Here is a 21,515-nt window from a genome sequence, read left to right on the forward strand (position 1 = left end):
CATTACTGCAAGAGAAAACTGAGAGATGAAACCATTAGCGACGTGAAATCTAGTGGGAAAACAGGTGGATTTTTTTCCCTTAGTGAATCTTAAAACAGTAAGATTTCCCTCCCTTTCTTTCTCTTTTCCCCTCTTCTGTCTGTCACATTGGGAGGCCTACTGACAAGGACTTGAATAGGCTCTGTAATGATCCGCAGGCATCCCCAACACGGTGGCACATTAAATACATTGAGAAGCCAGGTACATGGGGAAGGAGCCATGGCAACAGAGGAATAAAATGTGCTGGTCTCCCTGGGGCTCTGCGATGCTGCTCAATGGAGGGGAGGGGACTTGGTGTCCCTGGAGTCTCCCTGATGGAGTTGGATTTCTGGGGTGCCCCAGGGTCCCAGCTATCAGAGCCATGAGGTTTCAGGGAGGAAGGATATCAAGCTGGAGATGTGGAGATGGGGTAGGACCTGCCTCTGTGCTGAGAAGGGGTGGTGGGTACCACCCACCCAGATACTCTCTTACTTAGATGCTGAGTGTCTTGCATCAGGCTCCCAGAAGCAGGGACATTATGCAAAGGATTCATTGAGGAAGTGCTCTCAGGACAAGGGCAGGATGGGTCAGGAGAGGACGGGTAGGGGAGATGTGTTTTGGGGGGGGAACCAGGTGAGAATGTGGGCTCCACTGGAGACCAGCTTCAGCCTGATCCCACAGGGAGCTCTGGAGCAGGAGTCGTACCACACGGTTGGTCCCTTTAGAGGCAAGAAGGCCGGCCCTTGATAACATGTTTCGTCACTGGTCACTGGCCATGGGGTGAGGTGCAGCAACTTCCACTAGGACAAGGAGAACGCTCAGGAGATGGGGCCAGTAGTGCGTTACCAGCTGTATTAGTCCACGCAGGCTGCAGTGACAAAGTATTACAGATGGGGTGGGGGGAGCCTAAACAACAGAAATTTATTGACTCACAGTCTGGAGGCCAGAAGTCCAAAATCAAGATCTCTAATGTTCATTGCAGCACTATTTACAATAGCCAAGACATGGAAGCAAACTAAATGTCCATTGATGGACGAATGGATAAAGAAGATGTGGTACATATATACAATGGAATACTACTCAGCCATAAAAAAGAATGAAATAATGCCATTTGCAGCAATGCGGATGGACCTAGAGATAATCATAGTAAGTGAAGTAAGTCAGAAAGAGAAAGACAAATATCATATGATGTCACTTATTGTGGAATCTAAAAAAATGATTCACACTGCTATATTTAAAATGGATAACCAACAAGGACCTACTATATAGCACAGGGAACTCTGCTCAGTATTCTGTAATAACCTAGTTGGGAAAAGAATTTGAAAAAGAATAGATATCTGTATATGTATGACTGAATCACTTTGTTGTACACCTGAAACTAACACAACATTGTTAATCAACTATACTCCAATATAAAATAAAGAGTTAAAAAAATGAAAACATAATAAAAATTTATAAAAATGATTCGAATGAACTTATTTACAAAACAGAAAGAGACTCACAGATACAGAAATCAAACTTATGGTTACCAAAGGGGAAAGGTGATAGGGGAGGGATAAATTAGGAGTTTGGGATTAACAGATGCATGCTACTATACGTAAAATAGATAAACAACAAGGACCTACTCTGTAGCACAGGGAACTCTATTCGATATCTTATAACAACCTGTAATGGAAAAGAATTTGAAAAAGAATATTCTCCATGTATCTCCTCATGTTGTCTTCCCCCTGTAAGTGTCCAAATAAAATGTGACTTTTGTATAAGGACACCAGTCATATTGGGTTAACTGCCCTTCCCATGACTTCATTGGCACAGACCCTATTTTGAATAAAGTCACAGAATAAGGTGCTGGAACCCTTCCCATGACTTCATTAGCCCTTCCCATGACTTCCCATGACTTCATTAGCACAGACCCTATTTCGAATAAAGTCACAGTATAAGGTGCTGGGGGCTAGAACTTCAACACAGGAACTTTTGGGGTGGCACGACTCAATCTATAACACCAGTCAACCTTTTTCAGCAGCCCGGAGGTGGAGGCACCTACCGGATGGTAAAGAGGTCCCGAGCCGGGCACCACCAGCCTCCCCGCCGCGTAGAACCGAAAAGCAAGTGCCCATGTTGGGTCATCTTAGTCGTCACCACTGGTTTCTTCTGGCACCTTCTCAGATGAAACAGCCTCTGGGGTAGACAATTCTCCAAAAGCACTAAAGGCTGTTAAACAATAATATCCTAGCACAGATTCGTTTTGGAAAAGCACTTTTCTCCACAATAACACTGTGCCACTGAGAAGAGTGGAAAAACTGGGGAGAAGGCAAAAGCCGGGGGAAGGGGAAAGATGTTCTGGAATCCCTGGGGCCTCAGGCCGGGCCGACAGGAAGGGAGCGTGGTCAGGGCAGCGGCCCCGAACAGTGATGCTCGCCTCCTCTGATGGGACGGGGACAGGAAAGTCTCTGATTAGGGAGAAGCAGTGTCCCTGGGGAAACGGAAAGGTGAAGGAGGGCAATGTAGGATCAGCATTAGAAGTGGAAACGGGAAGTATGACTGCACAGGAGTCCGGATCACAAACAGCGACTTCTCCGTGTCATGGGGGAGGGGACAGGATTGGGGCAGCCTCCCCATCCCCAGCTGTCCCCGCTGCGGAGGCCTCCCCCTTCCCTCTCAGGCCACCATCCTGTGTCCAGCAATCTCAGACCCCAAGGGCAGGACTGAAGGTCATTGCAGAGGTCCTTTCCATCCCCACTTAAAGACCAGCACACCTTCTGGAAGGCTTTGCACAGGGGACAGTTTGTAAAAGTGGGACCCCCCCAGAACTGCAGTCATTTCTGAGGTTCTGAGGGAGGTTCTTGGGAGGCAAATGGGTTTTCCCAACCTCCCTGTTTGATGTCGATGGGGGAGAAACTGCTTTCCTCTTCGTGAAGAATAAAAAGAAGCAGCATCTCTTTCTGACTGAAGGAGCTTTAGTCTTGGGGGTTGGTTGGTAAAGACACCCATGGGAGGCACCTTTCTCTGTTCCTATTTCGTGAAAAGGATGGCGGGACGTGGACCCAGGTGCCAGGAGGCAAGCTAGAGATGAACGGAAAAAGAATAAGGTAGTATACCGGGTAGATTGCTACACAAGCTGGTTTTAGAGCAACTTTATTTAAAATAAAATAAAATAAAGTGTGTGTTATATATTATGTTTCATCACATCCAAACAAAAGTAATAGCAATGCCTTCATTTTGTTAAATACCCAGGCGGGGCTTCCCTTTTTCTGGTTGTCTTGTACATTTCTATGGTTTTGCTCCATCTGTTTGTTTGAATCACGATGCAAACAGGGCCCCGGCAGGGCATTGGATAACAACTCTCTTATGTCTGTCTTCATCCTTGGTTTTCCCTGCACTGGCTTGCAGACGTGACTGGGTGTTTATCCTGTAGGGTTTCCAGCAGTCTAGATTTTGCTGATTTTTCCCCCTTGTGACATTTATCCTGTCCCTCTGTCTGCTGTCTTTCCTATGAAGTGATAGGTAGATGGATAATCAGATTCAGATTTGGTTTATTTGGCAAGGCTGCTACTTGGGTGCCGGGTTCGGTCCCTGGTCTTGGAGGACCCCACATGCCGCGGAGCAACTAAACCCACGCACCACAACTACTGAGCCTGCATACCTAGGGCCCGTGCTCCATAACGAGAAGCCACTGCAATGAGAAGCCCACGCACTGCAACAAAGAGTAGCCCCTGCTCACTGCAACTAGAGAAAGCCCGTGTGCAACAACGAAGACCCAACGCACCCAAAAATAAATTTAAAAAAAAAGTAGTGCTGTGAAGAATAGCCTTTTGAATACGGGTTTTCAAATCTTTGCCAGTGTATCATTGGGTTAGATCCGGAAGTGGGATAGATAGGGTAAATGAGAAGCACATGTGTCAAATTTTAGATTTTTGCCAATCCATTAATTCATTAGGGGTTGCAAAATGGTGAAATATAAATTCCATAATTCCTCATTCATTAGCTAGAATGGTTCTGTTAAGCAAAAGTTCCCTTTATCAACTCTTTGACTAGACTGAAGGACAGTCACTTAAGGAAGGCAAGATAAATGCTTGATCCTTTCTCTTTGCTTACGAATTTTCACATTAATGAATTGGTTCACAGACATCTTCCAGAGGGAAGAATGAAAGCATTTTTTTATATATATCATTATGAACATAGGGATTTCACCATATTTGAGGTGTTTCAATTTGATGGCATGGCAGAATAATTTTTTTAATTGAAGTAAAGTTGATTTACAATGTTGTATTAATTTCTGGTGTACAGCAAAGTGATTCAGATGTATCTATCTACCTATATATATAGGTAGATAGATATACTTTTTCAGGTCCTTTTCCATTTTAGTTTATATTGAATTGAATATAGTTCTCTGTGCTATACAGTAGGACCTTGTTGTTTATCTATTTTATATATAGTAGTTGTATCTGCTAATCCCAAACTCCTAATTTATCCCTCCCCGCCCCTTCCCCTTTGGTAAACATAAGTCTGTTCTCTATGTCTGTGAGTCTGTTTCTGTTTTATAAATAAATTCATTTTTATCATTTTTTAGATTCCACATATAAGTGATATCATATGATATTTGTCTTTCTCTGTCTCAGAATAATTTTAATTTGTATTTCCCTTACTGAAAGTAATCTTGAGCATCTTTTTATTTGTTTAAGAGTGAGTGCATTTATTTTCCCATAAACTATCTATTCATATTTCTAGATTACTTTTTGGTGGAGTTTTTTCTTCTCTATTTGTAGAACCTCTTTATAAATTAGGTTTATTAACTGTCTGCTGCATGAATTTTTCCCTTAGTGTCATTTGTCTTTTTACTTTGCTTATGCTTTTTTTTTTGGCCATAAAAAGTGTTTTTCTTATAACCAAATTAATCATTTTGCTTATGCTTTTAGATTTCAAGTCATAAGTAGGAAAGTTTTACTCACTCTAAGGTTAAAAAAGTATTCACCCATATTTTCTTCTGGTATCTTATTTTTTTTTAAACATTTAAACATACACCATTTGCAATGTATCCTGGTGTACAACATGAGTAAAGATTTAAGTTTTAATTTTCCATATGGTTATGCAGTTATCTCAATACCACCTATGAAAAAGTTCATCTTTTCCCTACTGACTTAAGATGTAGTTTTTACTATATATGAAATTTTCATATTCAGGTGAGTTTGTTTCTGGATTTTTAAAAATCCTGTATCATGTTTGTCTATTCAAGTACCAATACAAAACCTCTTAAATTATAGAAGCTTTATAGTGTGTTTTAATATCTGATAGGTCTACCCACCCTCCCTTCTCTCTCATTCTTTTTATTTTCCAGGGTGTTATGCTTTCTTGCTTGTTATTCCAAATGAGCTCTATAATCAACCTCTCTGGCCCAGAGGGGGAAAAAATTGATAAATTTTAAAATTTAGATCACATTAAATTCATACATTGACTTAGCAAGAACTGATACCTTTTTGATCTTAAGTCTTCCAGCCCAGGAAAGTGGAGTGTCCTCCCATTTGTTTGTCTATTTTTGTGTCTTTTCAGGAGTGTTTTACGGTTTTCTTCATATGGGTTTCAGACGCTCCTTTGTAAGATTGATGCCTGAAAGATGTATGTCTTCTCTTTTTCACTATCATAAATATGATCTTTTTTTATATCTCACTAGTTTTTTGTTTATTATATATAACGGGTATTTCTTTTTCTTTGTTAAAAAATTGCTACCTTACTAAATTCTTTTATTATCATAGTAGATTTTCCTGTGATTCATTTGGGTTTTCCAGATGTGCAATCATGAAGAGATTTTTTTATATTAGCAACTCTGAAAAAATGTTTGAAATGTTTGAAACTCTGAATCTCTGAGAAAGTATGCCTCTTTGGAACCACTGAATGGAATCAATGCAGTTGCCACGCTGGCAATGTGCTGGGGAAAATCTCTTCAAGGAAAGAAAATAGAGCTTTTTAAATCCTCAAACTGGCATCTCAAAGTTATAAAAGTGGAGACAGCGTTGCAAAAATGTGTAATTAATAGTCTCTGTCTCTCTCTCCTCTCTCTCTGAGCCTCTTCCTTCTCTGCCTTCTTTACTCCATTTTCTTGTATATTAACTCTTCCCAGCACAGATACTTACCTCTTTCTACCTTGTAAGGTTCTTGCAGCTGCTCTTTACTCTGTGGTCTGTGTCTCCTATTCGTTTTATTGGGTTTCTTTTGGGGGGGGGTCTTAAAAATATTATATAAAAACATTTCACTGTATATGTTTATGGTTTTGTTCTTAGAAGACTGATTTTTGTGTCTAATGTAAAGCACACAGTACATAGCTTTAGTTCCTCCTGAGATCCTAGATAATAAGAATACAGTTGTTCCTCGGTATCTGTGTGGGGGGTTGGTTCCAGGAGCCCTGAGAATACCAGATCTCCGGATGCTCTAGTCCCTTGTGTAAAATGGTCCAGTGCAAAGAATACAGTTGGTTCTCCTTATGCTCGGGTTTCACATCTGCAGCAAGAGGGCCGACTCATGGTGAAAATCTCCATTTAGTGCTCCTATGTGCCAGATACTGTGCTAGAAACTCATCCATTCATCCAGTACATATTTATTGAGTTCCAGGTACCATTCAAAGTGTTGTGGATAAAGTCTACGAATTCTCAGCCCTCACTGAGCTTACGTTCTAGGAGGAAACCAGGAAATGAATGAAAGAAATCAACAAAATATATAGGATCTATCTTAGCTCTTCTCCCACAGAAAGTCGAGGTTGAGGCCAGAGTAGGGAGAATGTTCGTGTCAGGACTTTGGCTTTTACCTGGCATGACATGGGAAGCCACTGGAGGGAGGTCTTGGGGCAGAGGGGTGATATAATCTGACTTATGTCTTCACAGGCTCATGACAACCCTGCAAAGTCAGTAACTCAGGCTCAAGAAATAAGATAATTTCTGTACGTATAGTTGAATCACTTTGCTGTACACCCGAATTATTGTAAATCAACTATACTTCAATTTCTTTAAAAGCAAAAAATAAAAAAGTTTGAAAAAGAAATGGGATAATTTCCTGATGGTCACACAGAAGGTGGTGGAGCCAGGATTTGCCCCGGGTGCTCTTACACTTAAGTCCTTGCTTTATCTACTAGGAGTATTTCCTTCCAAATATACTAGTTGCAGAAGTTTTTATTCTGTGTGTTTTTTTTTATGTCTCCTTTCAGGCCTACACATTTCTGCCTGATGGAGATTTAAGCTCTGTTGAGTCTGTATTTCTTTCATTCATTCCAAAAAGATTTATTCGCTCCCTGCCTTGTGCGTGGCACCATAAATTGTACTGTGGGACATAAAAGAGGGGGAAGACAAGGTCCCTACTCTCAAGAAGTTTATAGACAAGCTATTAAGAGAAGACAGGATTTGTATTTAAATTATTTAAATCCAATGACTTTTACTTCTTTTCGGGGCAGGCGGGGTTACCTGTTTCATTTAACTCATCTAAAAGAACACTGCTCTTTCTTTTGAAAGAAGAGCCCCATCTGAGAACTGGGAGCAGACAAAATATGGGATTCCCTCTTCGATTTTATAGATTTTGACTTCCAGCCTGACTGTTCAGGTAGTGAATTAAAAGATGACTCTCTCCCTCCCCAACCCTAAGCCTTGCAAACCCGACCTGTGATCATAAGATCCAGCTGTGCCTTTGCTATTTCTCGCCTTATTGCCAGAAATAAAGGTTCAGCAGCGATCCCTGCTCAACTGACAGTGTTGTCAGTGACACCTGAGGTGAAGTAAAACCCAGCTCAGCAGTTCTGCTGGTGCTGAGCCGCTGTGGTTTAGAATTAGTCAAAGCAAGGTGGCTCCTGGCTGCGTCCTCCTCCCACCCCTCACTGGGGGTGAGGGAGGGGTTCTGCAGCAGATGGCAGCAATGTTCAACATCAGACTCTGCCCTCTTGCTTTGATTAGGACACGTGACGAGGCTAAATGACAAGTACGGAGTCAAATGACTGTCCTGTTTACCTTTGGCCACCATATCAGTTATTTTCAGAACTCAAGAAGAGTCCATCCGTCAAACCCTTGGCCTTCTTGCTAGAGACTCAGGAAAGCATTATGTTTTAGAAGAGCCAGCTCTGGGTGCAGACTGAGAACTCAAGGATTTGGGATCTACCCCTGTTGCAATTCATCTACGGACTGTGCAATCTCCAAGAAATGATACACGAAATCATCTAATTTTCTAAATAACCTGCATGAACTTTATTTGGGTCTTGCAGAGTCCACAATGGGAAGCCAACAGAGCAGTAAGTGGGCTCTGAAGCTCTTAAAATATCCCACTTTAGAAAGCCTGTCCATATTCTGTTGGAGTTTGCCTCCCTGCTCTGTGTGAACACGCAGAATCTCTCTAGCCCTACGGGATAGAATAAATCCATGACTCATTCTGGAAATAAAGAACGACCTCCATCTTAGCTAACTTGATCTCAGATAATGCATCCTGTTAAGCCAGCGGATCCCCTCCCTGGTTTCTTGTAGCTATTCTTTAATGCTCTATAGTCCCGGAACTATTATCCTTTGCTTATTATAGCTTCTTCTTACGTGGTGATGCAAGCCATTCATCCATCCATTCATCCATCCTTCTATCCATCCATTCATTCAAAGCCATTCATGTCAGGTGCTATGAAACCCAGCACCCATCCTTTCCCTTTGGGAGGCTGTTGGTTCAGGGACTTCATATTTATGGCTTTTGCTTTTCTGTTTGAGTGTGTTTGCTGTGATAAATTTACAGAATGGAACATTTCCAGGGAACTATGGTTACTTTGCTGATCAAGTTTCTGTATACTAAAAATTCTTCAAGATTCAGCATTAGAAATCATGATGATTAGGAAGTCTTGATTTATTTGTATGGAAAACTCTACTTAGTAATGGAAAACTCACCCTCTCCACCAAAGGAACTGGAAAGAGAAATGATTTTAAGGAAAATTACTGTTAATTTCTTTTTTTAAAAAGTAAGTTGTTTGGGCAAGTTCCTCTGGGCTACAAAAACATAAGATATTGGTGTCAGTTTCTGGAATAAGACTCAGGATATGTCTGTTATATGAACTCATTGAAAATGTCTACCAAGAATAAAGTACTTGAAGCATGCAGATTTTAGCCTGCCAAATCGTTTTGCACTAATTATGAAAAAATTAGAATTCTTTTTTTATCAGTGGCAGTTGAATTTAAATATGGATCTACCAAAGAGTATACAAGCATAAGAATCTAGTTTTTTTCAATTCTTATATCACTTTACTTTGCCACTAAAAATGTATTTTTACTGTCAATTCCCATTTAGATTAAATTCTGTGTGTTTGCAAAATGTGTATTCAGATGAAAGTGATATAGTAGATTGTGGTAATAGAAGGACATTGAGGCTTGGAATAGATTTCAATGGGTAGTCTATTTACTACAACATCTGTTACAATGAGAAGAGCCCCATTTCCACCCTAAACCATCATATACTTTCAGATTTCTTCGTTCCTATGTGTGGGTCAGTGGTAACACAACAGCGATAGAAGAAAGAACAGAGCAGAACTAAATGCAGGGAGAGGTAAAAATACCATTTTTCACATTATACCATCTCTGAAATCAAGATGTTTTGTACATTTAACATATCTTAGATTTGATGAAATTTAGTTACCAGTGGGCTGGCATGCAGGAGTCTTAATGCTGGCCAGTTGGTCAACTGCAGCCATGTCTGTTTCAGTTTGTAAAACCCACCGTGCCTGGTAGAGTGTGTAACATACACATAGCAGACTCTCAAGTATTTATTATTGAAGACAAATATTGAAGAAATACAGCTGAAGAATACTGGATGACCAGTAACTTTAGAGAACAGTGTTAGCTAATTTAATCAGTGAAGGTGGAGAGCCCCTTTCAAGAGTAGATTGTCTCATTCAAATATTTTTATCCACATGTGGTCATTCAGACACTATTCACTATGGCCTCTGCATTGAACAGTGAATCCAAGGTATCCATGAAAATGTTTCCAAGTTCTTTTAACTCTGAAAGTCTTGGAGTTACTACCTTCGAGCTTTCAGAGGATTCCTAGGTGTGATGACTGCTGAGAAGCCAGCTGGTTTCCCGGACCACCGACAGTGAGACGATATTTACATTGGATTCTACCAAATACAAGGGTGGAGATGACTCCTAGGGGTCTTCAGGTTGCTGCCCCTAACAAATATTCTTTGAGTGCCTCTCATGTGTACTGGGGATACAGTAGTGGGTAAGGCAGATGAGATCTCTGGTCTGATGGAACCGACGTTCTAGACCTCTGGCATAATGCTTGTAAAAGCATAAGTGCAATGACCGGCATTCAGTAGGCGTGCCATGAGTGTTAGTTTTCTTTCTTTCTGTGTAGATTTTACCAGCTAAGAATGGCAGTAAGGCCCTGCTTCTCCCCATCCACACCCTCAGCTGGCTCTTCAATCCCCTGGTATTGTTTTCTTGCAGCAAAGCTTTTGCCTTGGTGCACTAGGGAAAGACGTGTGGTTGCTACGAATGGGAGCCTGGCTGAAAGGAGCCGGGGCAGATGCCCATGCATATTAGAGTCTAAGAAAGTGTTCCCAATCCTTTAAGAAAACCATTACTTGGCTCACTGCAAGCTAATTGCATTTGTTCAGTCATTGTGAAAATGGATGCAGATGGGATGCGGAAGCTAAGAAATACCCCACTGTTAAATCAGAAATAAGGCCACTTGCTCAGGAGAAACTATTGCCTGGGATGAGGTTTTCACCAAGAAGTGGGAAATTGCTCAGTAAATTTCTCTTTTCTGCTTAAGTAGGTCTTTTAATTAATTTTTACTGACCTACTCCGCCTTTAACACAAGAAGTGTGAACATAGAAAGTATTGGGCTTGTTGATGGCTCCTTCCAATGTCACAAAGCAAAAGTGAGGGAGACAAATTTGTTCTGGGACAAAGCTTTGTTGCCTTGGGATCTGCAACATTGACACTGAGCTGCAATGAAAACAGTGTTGTCTTCTTATTTCTATATTGGTGTGATAAGAGCTTACTTTTTAAATAAAATGCCATGATGGGTTTAATAACCCCCAAATGAGAATCAGATTGTAATGGGAAGAAGTATACAACATTATGATAAAGCTATGTATGATCTCTCTATTTAAAGGTTAAAACCCCAGCATAGTTCTTCTATCACTTAAAGCTGTCCTTTCTATTGTTTCGATTAAATGATGCCATATTGTTCTCTTTTCACTAGTAATTAAAGACAAAGTGTAGTGTCATTTAGTAACTTGCTTCCATATGGTAGAAATTCTAACTGGTTTCAGAATTTGGGGAGAAATGTTAATCCTGATTATTAGAGGAGTGAATGTTCTAGAAAACTGTTGTTCCCTAACCTTATCATCCCTACGGAAACTTACTGGTAGCCTGAAGAAACATGTCCTACTGAAGGTCTATATCTTTGCCTCAAGTTGCCTGATCGCTGGGACACACGAGCATATGGAGATTATTAGAGAGGGGCAGGGTTAATGTCATGTAACTGGCAAGGGGTAACAATGAGAGTCAGACATCTGGGAAGAGAACCCCCAGCCCAGCCCTCCAGCTGACTGGTCAACCAGTTGGTTAGTCAACCATGTAGGTGAAGAGACTTACTCAAGTTTACACAGCTAGTCAGGGCAGCACCAGGTTAAGAACCTAGGTCTCCTGAACCGGCCAGGGCTGCTTCCACATTGTTGAGGGAATGTTGTAGTCCTTCCTCTTAAATATCCTGCAGGGCTTGTGATGAAAGAACCCTTGGAAGTCTTGGTAACTCCTAGGTTTGTTTGCAGCACAGGTTTTACAAACTACATATTCCTTCTCCAGTGATTTGGTTTCCAGCTCCAAATGGAAACTAAGGCAGATGCCAAGCTTCTTACATTAGGATCAGGGTTGAAATGGGTTCTCACAGCTTCCTTAAGGCGCCAGACCCTTCCATCAAGAAAAAGGCTCTTTGCTATGATTATCACAAAAGATAAACAGGGGAGTGCAGGGACCTCAGATACCCTGTTTTCATTTCCTTTGGATATGTACCCAGAAGTGGGATTGCTGGATCATATGGCAGTTCCAGTTTTAATATTTTGAGGGCAGTATGGGTGGTCTTAGAGGACATTATGCTGAGTGAAATAAATCAGACAGAGAAAGACAAATACTGTATGATTTTGTTTATATGTGGAATATAAAAAAGCCAAACTCATAGAAACAGAATTGAATGGTGGTTACCAGAGGCTAGCGGATGGCAGAAACAGGGAGATGTTGGTCAAAAAGTGCAAACTTCCCTTTAGAAAACGAGTAAGTTCTGGGGATCTCATGCACAGCTTTGTGATTATAGATAGAAATACTGTACCACATACTTGAAAGTTACTAAGAGAGTCGATCTTAAATGTTCTCATCACAGGAAAAAAAAAAAAGAAATGGCAATTATGTGATGTGATAGAGGTACGTATTAGCTAACACTATGGTGGTGATCACATTGCAGTATATAAATGTATCAAAGCAACATGTTGTACACTTTAAACTTACATAATATTATGTATCAATTATATTTCAATAAAGTTGAAAAAGAAAGGAAAAAAGACTCTACAGCAATTTATAGTAGCATCTGACAGCACTGAGGTAAAGTCTCCTGTGACTAGGGTATATAACAGTCCTGGTTTGCTTAGGATAGAGGAATTTCTCAGGAAACTGGAACTTTCCATGGCTAAAACTAGAAAAATTCTGGACATCCTGGAAGGAGATGCCCACCCTCTCTGTGGCAGGAAGGAAATCTATACCTTGCATAGCTGAAATACACACACACACACACACACACACACACACACTCATGCATACACATGTGGGCGCACGTTTGTGCGTGCACACACACACATAGTATTCATAGGTCTGATGTTGAAATATTAGCTATTTTGTTAGTATCCTGAATATTCGATCAGAAAAAAATAAAAAGCCTTTTTTCCATGACAACAGTGTTCACGTAAACATGGTGAACGTTCCTAAAACCCGTCAGACTTTCTGTAAGAAGTATGGCAAGCACCAATCCCCCAGAACAGGAAAGGCAAGGACTTTCTGTGTGCCCAGGGAAAGCAGCATTATAACAAGAAGCAGAGTGGCTACGGTGGACAGACTGAACTGATTTTCCAGAAAAAGCCTACAATTACCAAGGAGATTGTGCTGAGGCTTGAATACATTGAGCCCAACTGCAGGTCTAAGCGAATGCTGGCTATTAAGAGATGCAAGCATTCTGAACTGGGAAGACATAAGAAGAGAAAGGACCAAGTGATCCAGTTCTCAGCTTCGTATCTTGTTTCATTCCAAAGACAATAAAGTCTTGAGATTACGTTTTTTTTTAAAAAAAAGATGAAAAGATTGTAAAAAAAATACTTTAGCTAAAATCCTATTCAAAGTTTGCAAATATATAACTGTTCTCTGTATAATAATGTGAAAACGATGATGGTTTTATACTGTTGACCGCATGAAACATACAGCACCAAAGTTTCTGAAGTGAAATGGAAATTGTATCATTATTTCTGCTTTTCAGAGTTTTAATGATTCAGTAAAGGGCGATGACAGACTCTCCAAATCTCAGTATGTCGAAAAATTCTTTCTTCTTGAGTAGCAAAGCCCATCTGTTTTTAAACTGTGAGGGAGCTGCTGGCACTTTATTAAGCTGTTGTTTTGCTTAAATTGCAGTTATTTAAAGTGACACTTCCCTCCACTCCTGCTTTCCAAAGTGCAGTAACCATAACTACTTCTTATTTGGGAAATTGCATGTGGTTGTTCCTCCTCGATTAATACACAGAGTCAATATTTTTGCTTTATTTTAAGGCATCACAGCATGCGGATGTTTTCTTGGATATTCACTTTTTCTTCCTTTATTTTTCCCCCTCCTCTCCTACTGTAAGAGTAGATGCACTGACTATTCTATTTCTAGCAGGAGGAAGAAACCCATGTTTGAAGGAAGTCTTGTTTGCTGGTTATTTAAAATTTTCTGATCACAGCCTGTAGCATCTGTGGACATATGTGTTGTTAAGCTGGATTTGATTACTTGACTTTTTAGTGAAGAAAGCTCCTTCCTGAAATTTCAGCTCCCTTCTCTTTTTTTCCGGCTTCCTGGTTTTCCTGCAGATCAATCTACCTTGATCTGGGCTGTAACTTGCATCTTCTTCTCCCCTCCCTATGGGGATGAACATTTCATACACAGCGAGAGGTGCTTTAAATGTCTTGGTGTGTCTGACCTTCTGGATCTCAAAGGAACATCTGTTAGAAACAATTTTCCAAGGAATCATCAGATTCTAGAGTTGGAGTCCCAGTTTCATGTTCTTGGTACTTATTCATGTGTTTTTATTTTACATATTTTCTCAGTTTACTTCTAGCCACTGTATTCAGAAGAAAAATAAGAGATGTCAAAGTGGAGCGGCCTTGAGAAGATCAAAGAAGATAAGCCCTCTGCATCTCTGAATGTTTGGAGACTTTGTTTCTCTCCCTTTCTTGAGCTTCCTTATTTCCTTTTCATTTATCTACTAGTCAAAGCCCACACTCACTGTGCTGGTGGTGGAGACCTTACCCGAGGTGGTGATTAAGGATGCTACAGGTAAAAGGATGAAGAGGAAGGACGTGAAGGCAGAGTTCTGGTAATCTGGGCACGTGAAGGGTGAAACTGGGGGTCTGGGACAGAACCCAGGAAATCTCATGGAGCAGGAGACACAGATTTCCAAGAGAATGAAACTCTTGTTGCACAGAGTTAAATTCCCTGAGTGTGTTGGGGATGTGAGAGTGAGTGCGAGCAAGGTACTAGAATTCAATAGTACAGAAGAGCAGGGAAGACTGTCACCCGGAGAAACCAGGGGCCAGCAAAGTGAAAAGCCCCCAGACACAACTGTGTCGACTTGGAAAAAAAATGCACAACCTAAAAGTTGAGAATTGTGTTTTATTTGGCAGACACAACTGAGGACTTAAGCCTGGGACCCAGCATCTCAGATCACTCTGAGGGACCGCTCCAAAGAGGTAAGAGGGGGAGCCAGGATACACAGGAGTTTCTGCAACGAAGACCAGGTGGTCGGAACATCGAAAGGTTACTGCTAATTAAGGAAAACCAGACATCTCAAGTTAAGGAATTTAGCGCTTTTCTGTGTATGGGAAGATGCAAGAGTCTGGGCTCACTGAAATCATTCCTTTGATATGCACCTCAGCTCCCTGGGGCCAGTATCCTGTGCTTTCTCATCCTGAGTCTCCTCAGGGTGCACTAATGGGGGTGGCTGCAGCTGCTGACTGCTTTAGATGCTGGGCGTCCTGATTTCACCCTGAGTTCCCTAGGGGCTCACCATCGGGAAGGCTGTAATGGCTCGATGGCTGCAACATCCTTTGCTTACTGTTATAGCAGGCAATAGGTTTCATTCACAAACCAGACCAATGGACTTCTTATTGTTTATTCCTAGTTATCATGAAGCCCCAATAACTCTTAGGTATAGTATGTCAGACCTACCTTGCCGCAGTTTTTACTTGTCTGCAATGGAACATTCTACACACGATTGGCTCCTGTGTGTGTTGAGAGGTGTGCAGAGTCTCCCAAATGTGTGGACCCCAGGGATGATGTACTTTGCAGGCTCAGGGTCCAATGGCAAGAAGACCCCCAGACCTCTGCCCACACGTGCTATCCTCCTGGGCCTCCCTCTGGGAAGAAATGGGATGAAGAGAAGGGAAAGGCGGAGGTGGGGAGGGTGCGTGGTGGAGGAGGCAAGCCTCCACATTTCCTCTTTTGACCCAACCTCCCAGACTTTCTGAAATGCCTCTAGCCAGGTTATCCACAGGGCAAGGCTTAGCAAGAGCTGAAAGGACATTCCTGTTACACATTAAATCTCTCCTCTTGGCTTTGGCTGCAACTCCATTCATCTGGGCTGCTGTAGACTCAGAGACTTGTTATATAAATTTAACGGGAGACAACAGGTTGGTATAAAATGCTTTCTGACAAAGTACAAATGCTGGAATCAGCTCTACTCTATTTTAATGGGGAAATGGGAACTGAAGGCACTGCTTGGACAGAAACGGGGAGAAAAGGAAAGCTAGAGATTCTAGGGATCTCAGTTAAGCTTCAGGGATTTAATTATTTTCTCTTCATCTGGACTGGCTTATTGAAGTTCAAGGCAAAAAGTGACCTTAAAGTTCCGCTAGTTCAATACAGTCTTTCCACAAGGGAGAATCGCTGCCCCCAGGGGTTTAGAGCCTTGTCAAGGGTCATCAAGCTGGTCAGTAGTGGAAGTGGGTCTAGGACTAGGTCTCCTGATTTCCAATCCTGACTTTTTTTTAATTGCAACAGGTTATTTCCAATGTCCACTAGGGCAAAATGAAAACTGCGGGCCAGATTCCCTGCCAAAGCCCTGTACAGAGAGTAACTTAGCAGAGATGAGAGGGTGGAGGGTAATGATTTGGGAAGCTTTAAACAAGGATTGGAGATCATCATCTGTCATCAGCTGTCTCCTACTTCTACCTTGCCCTGTGATTCTCCCCAGGATCCTGCATGTGCAACTCCGCAGGGGGGCTTAATGGGACCTTATATGCAAACTTTCAAGTTTTCATTGCTTTAATTCAGGTCTAAATTTGATCAATTCTAGCTGGATTTTTTTAAAATTCTGATTTTATATGAACAATTATATTCTGCCTTGTCTTCCCCATTCCTCTTTTTTTCCAAGTTTCCTCTGTTAGGTTCCATTTTTCTAATTCAAATGGAGTCCATTGCTTTTGAACTTTTCCCAAGCCTTTTATTTTCCCCTGTCTCTGTTGAGTTGCAGAGCCTCAAAACTTGACATAAAATGAATGGGGACCAGACCACCATGGAATGTGTGGAGAAGTTGCCGTTTCAGGTCAACATGTGTTCTTTGTTGGGTAATGGACACCACTGAAATGAGAACCCTGAGATGGAAGGACCTCAGCACTATTCTGTCATGTAATCTGTGGCAATTAGCGGTCTGTGCCTAACTCTCTTCATCTAAGAATGATAATAGTTGCAAAATCGATATTGAACTCACAGTGTTGTGAAAATAAGAAGTAGGTACTAAAACATGGTCATAGGTTTAAAAGTGCTGAACAGATATTAGATACTGTGTAAGTGGACCCTGCATTTTCATTCTTTGAGAATCTCAAAGTTCTGCTGAAAAACAGGTAAATTTAGATTTTATTTTAGAAAACAATTTAATTTTTTCAAAAGAACTCATGTTCTTTAAAAATAAGATATCTACTCATTTCAGGCAGAGGAGAATGGTTCTATTTTAGAACTCTCTAGTAATTCTGTGCTCCCTCAGAGAATAATCACGTGTTGCAATACTGTTTATTGCTCTGTGTCCCTCTGGATGCCGCAGCATATTGAGTAAATTGGTAGAGTGTCATGGAACAGATACATGGCCAATTGACTGGACTACAAATGAGAGGATAAACAAGCTGCTCTGACTTCACTGGCCATTCCTTCCGGGGGCTCCCATTATGGGGCCATTTTAATGAGTCGCTCAAACCAGGGGGCACGGTAGAGTAGGCAGCTGCAATTTGTGCCTCAGAAACATACCACTATTTTTAAATTGAAGTACAGTTGATTTACAACATTGTGTTAGTGTCAGGTGTACAGCAAAGTGATTCAGTTATATTTATATTCTTTTTCAGATTCTTTTCCATTATAGGTTATTATAAGATTTTGAATATAGTTCCCTGTGGTATACAGTAGGTCCTTGTTATTTATCTATTTTATATATAGTGGTGTATATCTGTTAATCCCAAACTCCTAATTTATCTCTCCCTCCTACCTTTCCCTTTCTGTAACCATAAATTTGTTTTCTATATCTGTGAGTCTGATTCCATTTTGTAAATAAATTCATTAATATCACTTTTTAAGATTCCACATATAAGTGATATCATATGATATTTGTCTTTGCCTGATTTACTTCACTTAGTATGGTAATCTCTAGGTCCATCCATGTTGCTGCAAATGGCATTATTTCATTCTTTTTTATGGCTGAGTAATATTCCATTGTACATATATACCACATCTTCTTTATCCACTCATCTGTCAATGGACATTTAGGTTGCTTCCATGTCTTGGACATTGTACATAGTGCTGCTATGAACATTGGGGTGCATGTATCTTTTCGAATTAGAGTTTTTTTCTTTTCTGGATATATGCGGAGGAGTGGGATTGCTGGATCATATGGTAATTCTATTTTTAGTTTTTAAGGAACCTCCATACTGTTCTCCATAATGGCTGTACCAATTTACATTCCCACCAATAGTGTAGGAGGGTTCCCTTTCTCTCCACACCCTCTCCAGCATTTATTATTTGTAGACTTTTTGATGATGGCCATTCTGAGTGGTAGAAACATACCACTTTTGGATCACCACACTCAAAAATATTTCCAGGTTGTATGGGGATCATGTGATTTCAGAGGTGATAGAATCCTCAGCTCACATCCAATCCACTTTCATTTTAAAGTGGAGAAGACTGAGGTGTGGAGAGACTCAGAGCCCCGTGTAGACAACAGAGCCTGTCATCCTGACCCCTGAGCCCATTTCCTGACCTCTGTTCTGCTGATTTAAGGAGACGGCTGTAGCCTCTAGTCTGGGGATACAGGAAGATGATCCAGAGCAGTGGCTCTTAACCAGGGGATTGTTCACCTTCAGTGGATATTTGGTAACGTCTGAAGACATTTTAGTTGTCATGATTGGATGGGGGAGTTAGTGGTTCAGGGCCAGGGGTGCTGCTCAACATCCTACAATGCACAGGACAGCCCCACAGCAAAGCATTATCCAGCTCAGGGTGCCAGTAGTGCTGAGGTTGAGAAACCCTTTTCTAGAGAAGTTAACTTTGGAGCTGGGAATACTTGGATTCAAACCCTGGGTCTGCTATTCTCTATCTTTCGGGGGAGGTTAATCAACCTCCCTATGCCTTGGGTTCCTCATCTGTAAAATGGGCGTCCTGATAGTGCCCATTGCGTAGGATTGTCACGAGGGTTAAATAAGATGCTGCATGTAAAATACAGGGAGTCACACACAGTTGGCGTTCAATAAATGGTACCTACTGATGTTATTACACCTGCAAAACTGAATTATCAGACTTGGGTAGCTAGATGCATATCAGTAAAACCAAATAAAGCTTTTGTGGTGCCTTTTAAGGCATTACAGTTTGCTAGGGCATGTGGACCCCTCAATTCTTCTTCCAGGACCCTGAGGATCCTGGAATGTTGTCTCAATTGCATATTAAGAAATAGTGATACTGACATATACTGAGAGCTTATTCTGTGACAGAGCTCCTTCTAATCCCGTCATAAGTATTAGCTCATTTAACCTACATAACAGTTTCATCAAGCAGGCACAGCTTGAGACTTGAAGGGCTTCCTTAATCTGAACAGCATGTATTTCTTTAAAAATGCAAAGTTCTTAGCCAATATCTTTAAAAATGTTGTATCTCTCATGTTTTCTCTATTTCTCCTTCTGAAATGATATTTTAGACATATGTTGGATCTTCTCATTTTATCCTATGTGATTCATATGCATGCACACACAGGTATATGTATACATATATAGTTTTCACTTTATTTTTGTTGAAGTAATACATATGCAATGCTTAAAAGTCAAATGGTTCTAAAAGACTTATGACCAGATGGAGTAGTCCCTGCCTCACACTTGATTCCAACTCCCAAACACAACCGTTTTCAACTCTTTTGTTTGCTTCTTCTGATATTCACCTCTGTATTACTACAACATGCTGATGTTATTATTGGTTTTTCAGATTTGGATATCATCTACTGATTTTTTACTACAGAAGATGAGGAATTAGCTCTCATTTATACCTTCTTTGTCGTCACTCCCCTTTCTTCCATTATCTTTCACCTCATCAAGGAAAATTTTCTTTTTACCATCATGTTTTTATTTTCCAAGAGATTATTTTTGTTCTTCAGTTGTTCCTTTTTGAATTGTCTCCTGTTTTTGTTTAATGTATGTGCTGTCTTCTCTTATAACTCTGAAGATAATTATACTTTTTTTTGCTTCTTTTTTCTGTTTCTTCTAATTCTAAGTATTGCCTATGTTTCCTCAGAGCCTCTTTACTTTTCTTTTCACTTCTTTCTTTTCTTTTTCTTTTCAGTACAGAGAGCTTCCAATCAACTTTTTTTTTTTGGCTGCATCAGGTCTTAGTTGTGGTACTCGGGATCTATTGATGTGGTGCGGACTCTTCGTTGTGGTGCGCAGGCTTCTCTCTAGTTGTGGCACGCAGGCTTCTCTCTCTAGTTGTGGTGCACGGGTTCCAGAGCTCATGGGCTCTGTAGTTTGCAGCCTGCGGGCTCTCTCATTGAGGTGCACAAGCTCAGTAATTGTGGCCAGTGGGCTTAGTTGGCCTGCAGCACGTGGGATCTTAGTTCCCCAATCAGGGATTGAACCCACGTCCCCTGCATTGGAAGACAGATTCTTTACCACTGGACCACCAGAGAAGTCCCCATATCAACTTTTTAATCCTCACTCTTAATATGAAGCTAGCTAAAAAATTACAAGGCATTGGAGGAAAGTATTTTATATTACAAATAGTAGATGATTTCTTTGGAGCTGCTCGTTCTCCCAAAGGGGATGTCCTGCACTTGCCTGTCTGAGGGGTAGACGGTGGCTGCCGATGTTCTCAAACTCAGATGCAGAAAGTGTCCAGGGCTCATCTTGCAATTTGCAGAATTTTGCTGACTTGTCAGTTTTTAGCATGGTCCTTGTCTATGATGGAGGTGAATTTTGCTGAGTCCAGAGTCTGTCTAGCTCAACTTCTCCTCAGAGTTTTCTGCTAGGGAATGAGAGCGGAACTGGTCCCAACCTTTTCTCATTCAGTCTTTCAGCCAGTTCTGTTTGGAGTTCTACATGCACCCCTGCTCTCAGAGGTACCAGATCTTTGCAGCCTGAATCAGCCTGCTTTCCAGTTTTGCCATTTTAGGTTTTAGCTTTTTCTGGGCTAAATGTTAATTACTAACATTTTATTACTGCACTCCTCTCCCATTCTGTCTGCCCTTTGAGTTTCTGCTTTCTTTCTTTTTTTTTTTTTGGCTGCACCTTGTGGCATGTGGGATCTTAGTTCCTTGACCAGGGATTGAACCCATGTCCCCTCCAGTGGAAGTGCTGAGCCTTAACCACTGGACCACCAGGGAAGTCCCTCTGCCTTCTTTTTACCACTACCACTTTGGGGGAAATTTCATGAAGGAGGGTGATAAATGTTTATATTGAAGGTGCCATGTTTAACTAGAAACCCCCTTTAAGAAATAACTCTTTGTCTCTCTCTGTGCTACATTCTGGATAATTTGTTTAGATCTAGAGCTTTCAATTGACTAATTCTCCCTTCAGTTTTGTCTAATCTGCTATTTAACCTGACCACTGAGTTTTAAATTTTGATCAACATATTTTTCTCCTCTAGATGTCCTATTTTAACTGTTAGAAAAATCTGCCTCTTTTTCCTCATGTTTTCTTGTTCTTTCATTATGATTATTTTTTGATCTTTGTTATTCT

General features: G+C 41.0%; 1 pseudogene across 1 annotated transcript; it reads left to right on the forward strand.

The window, feature by feature from the left end:
• Positions 1-1,911: 1,911 nt before the first annotated feature.
• LOC309623895 (large ribosomal subunit protein eL42 pseudogene) lies at positions 1,912-20,947 on the forward strand (annotated as a pseudogene). The gene has a single exon. The product of its transcript is annotated as a large ribosomal subunit protein eL42 pseudogene (transcript).
• Positions 20,948-21,515: the final 568 nt, after the last annotated feature.

This window comes from Balaenoptera borealis (assembly GCF_965194805.1).
Source record: "Balaenoptera borealis genome assembly, chromosome: 2".
Taxonomy (NCBI): Eukaryota; Metazoa; Chordata; class Mammalia; order Artiodactyla; family Balaenopteridae; genus Balaenoptera; species Balaenoptera borealis.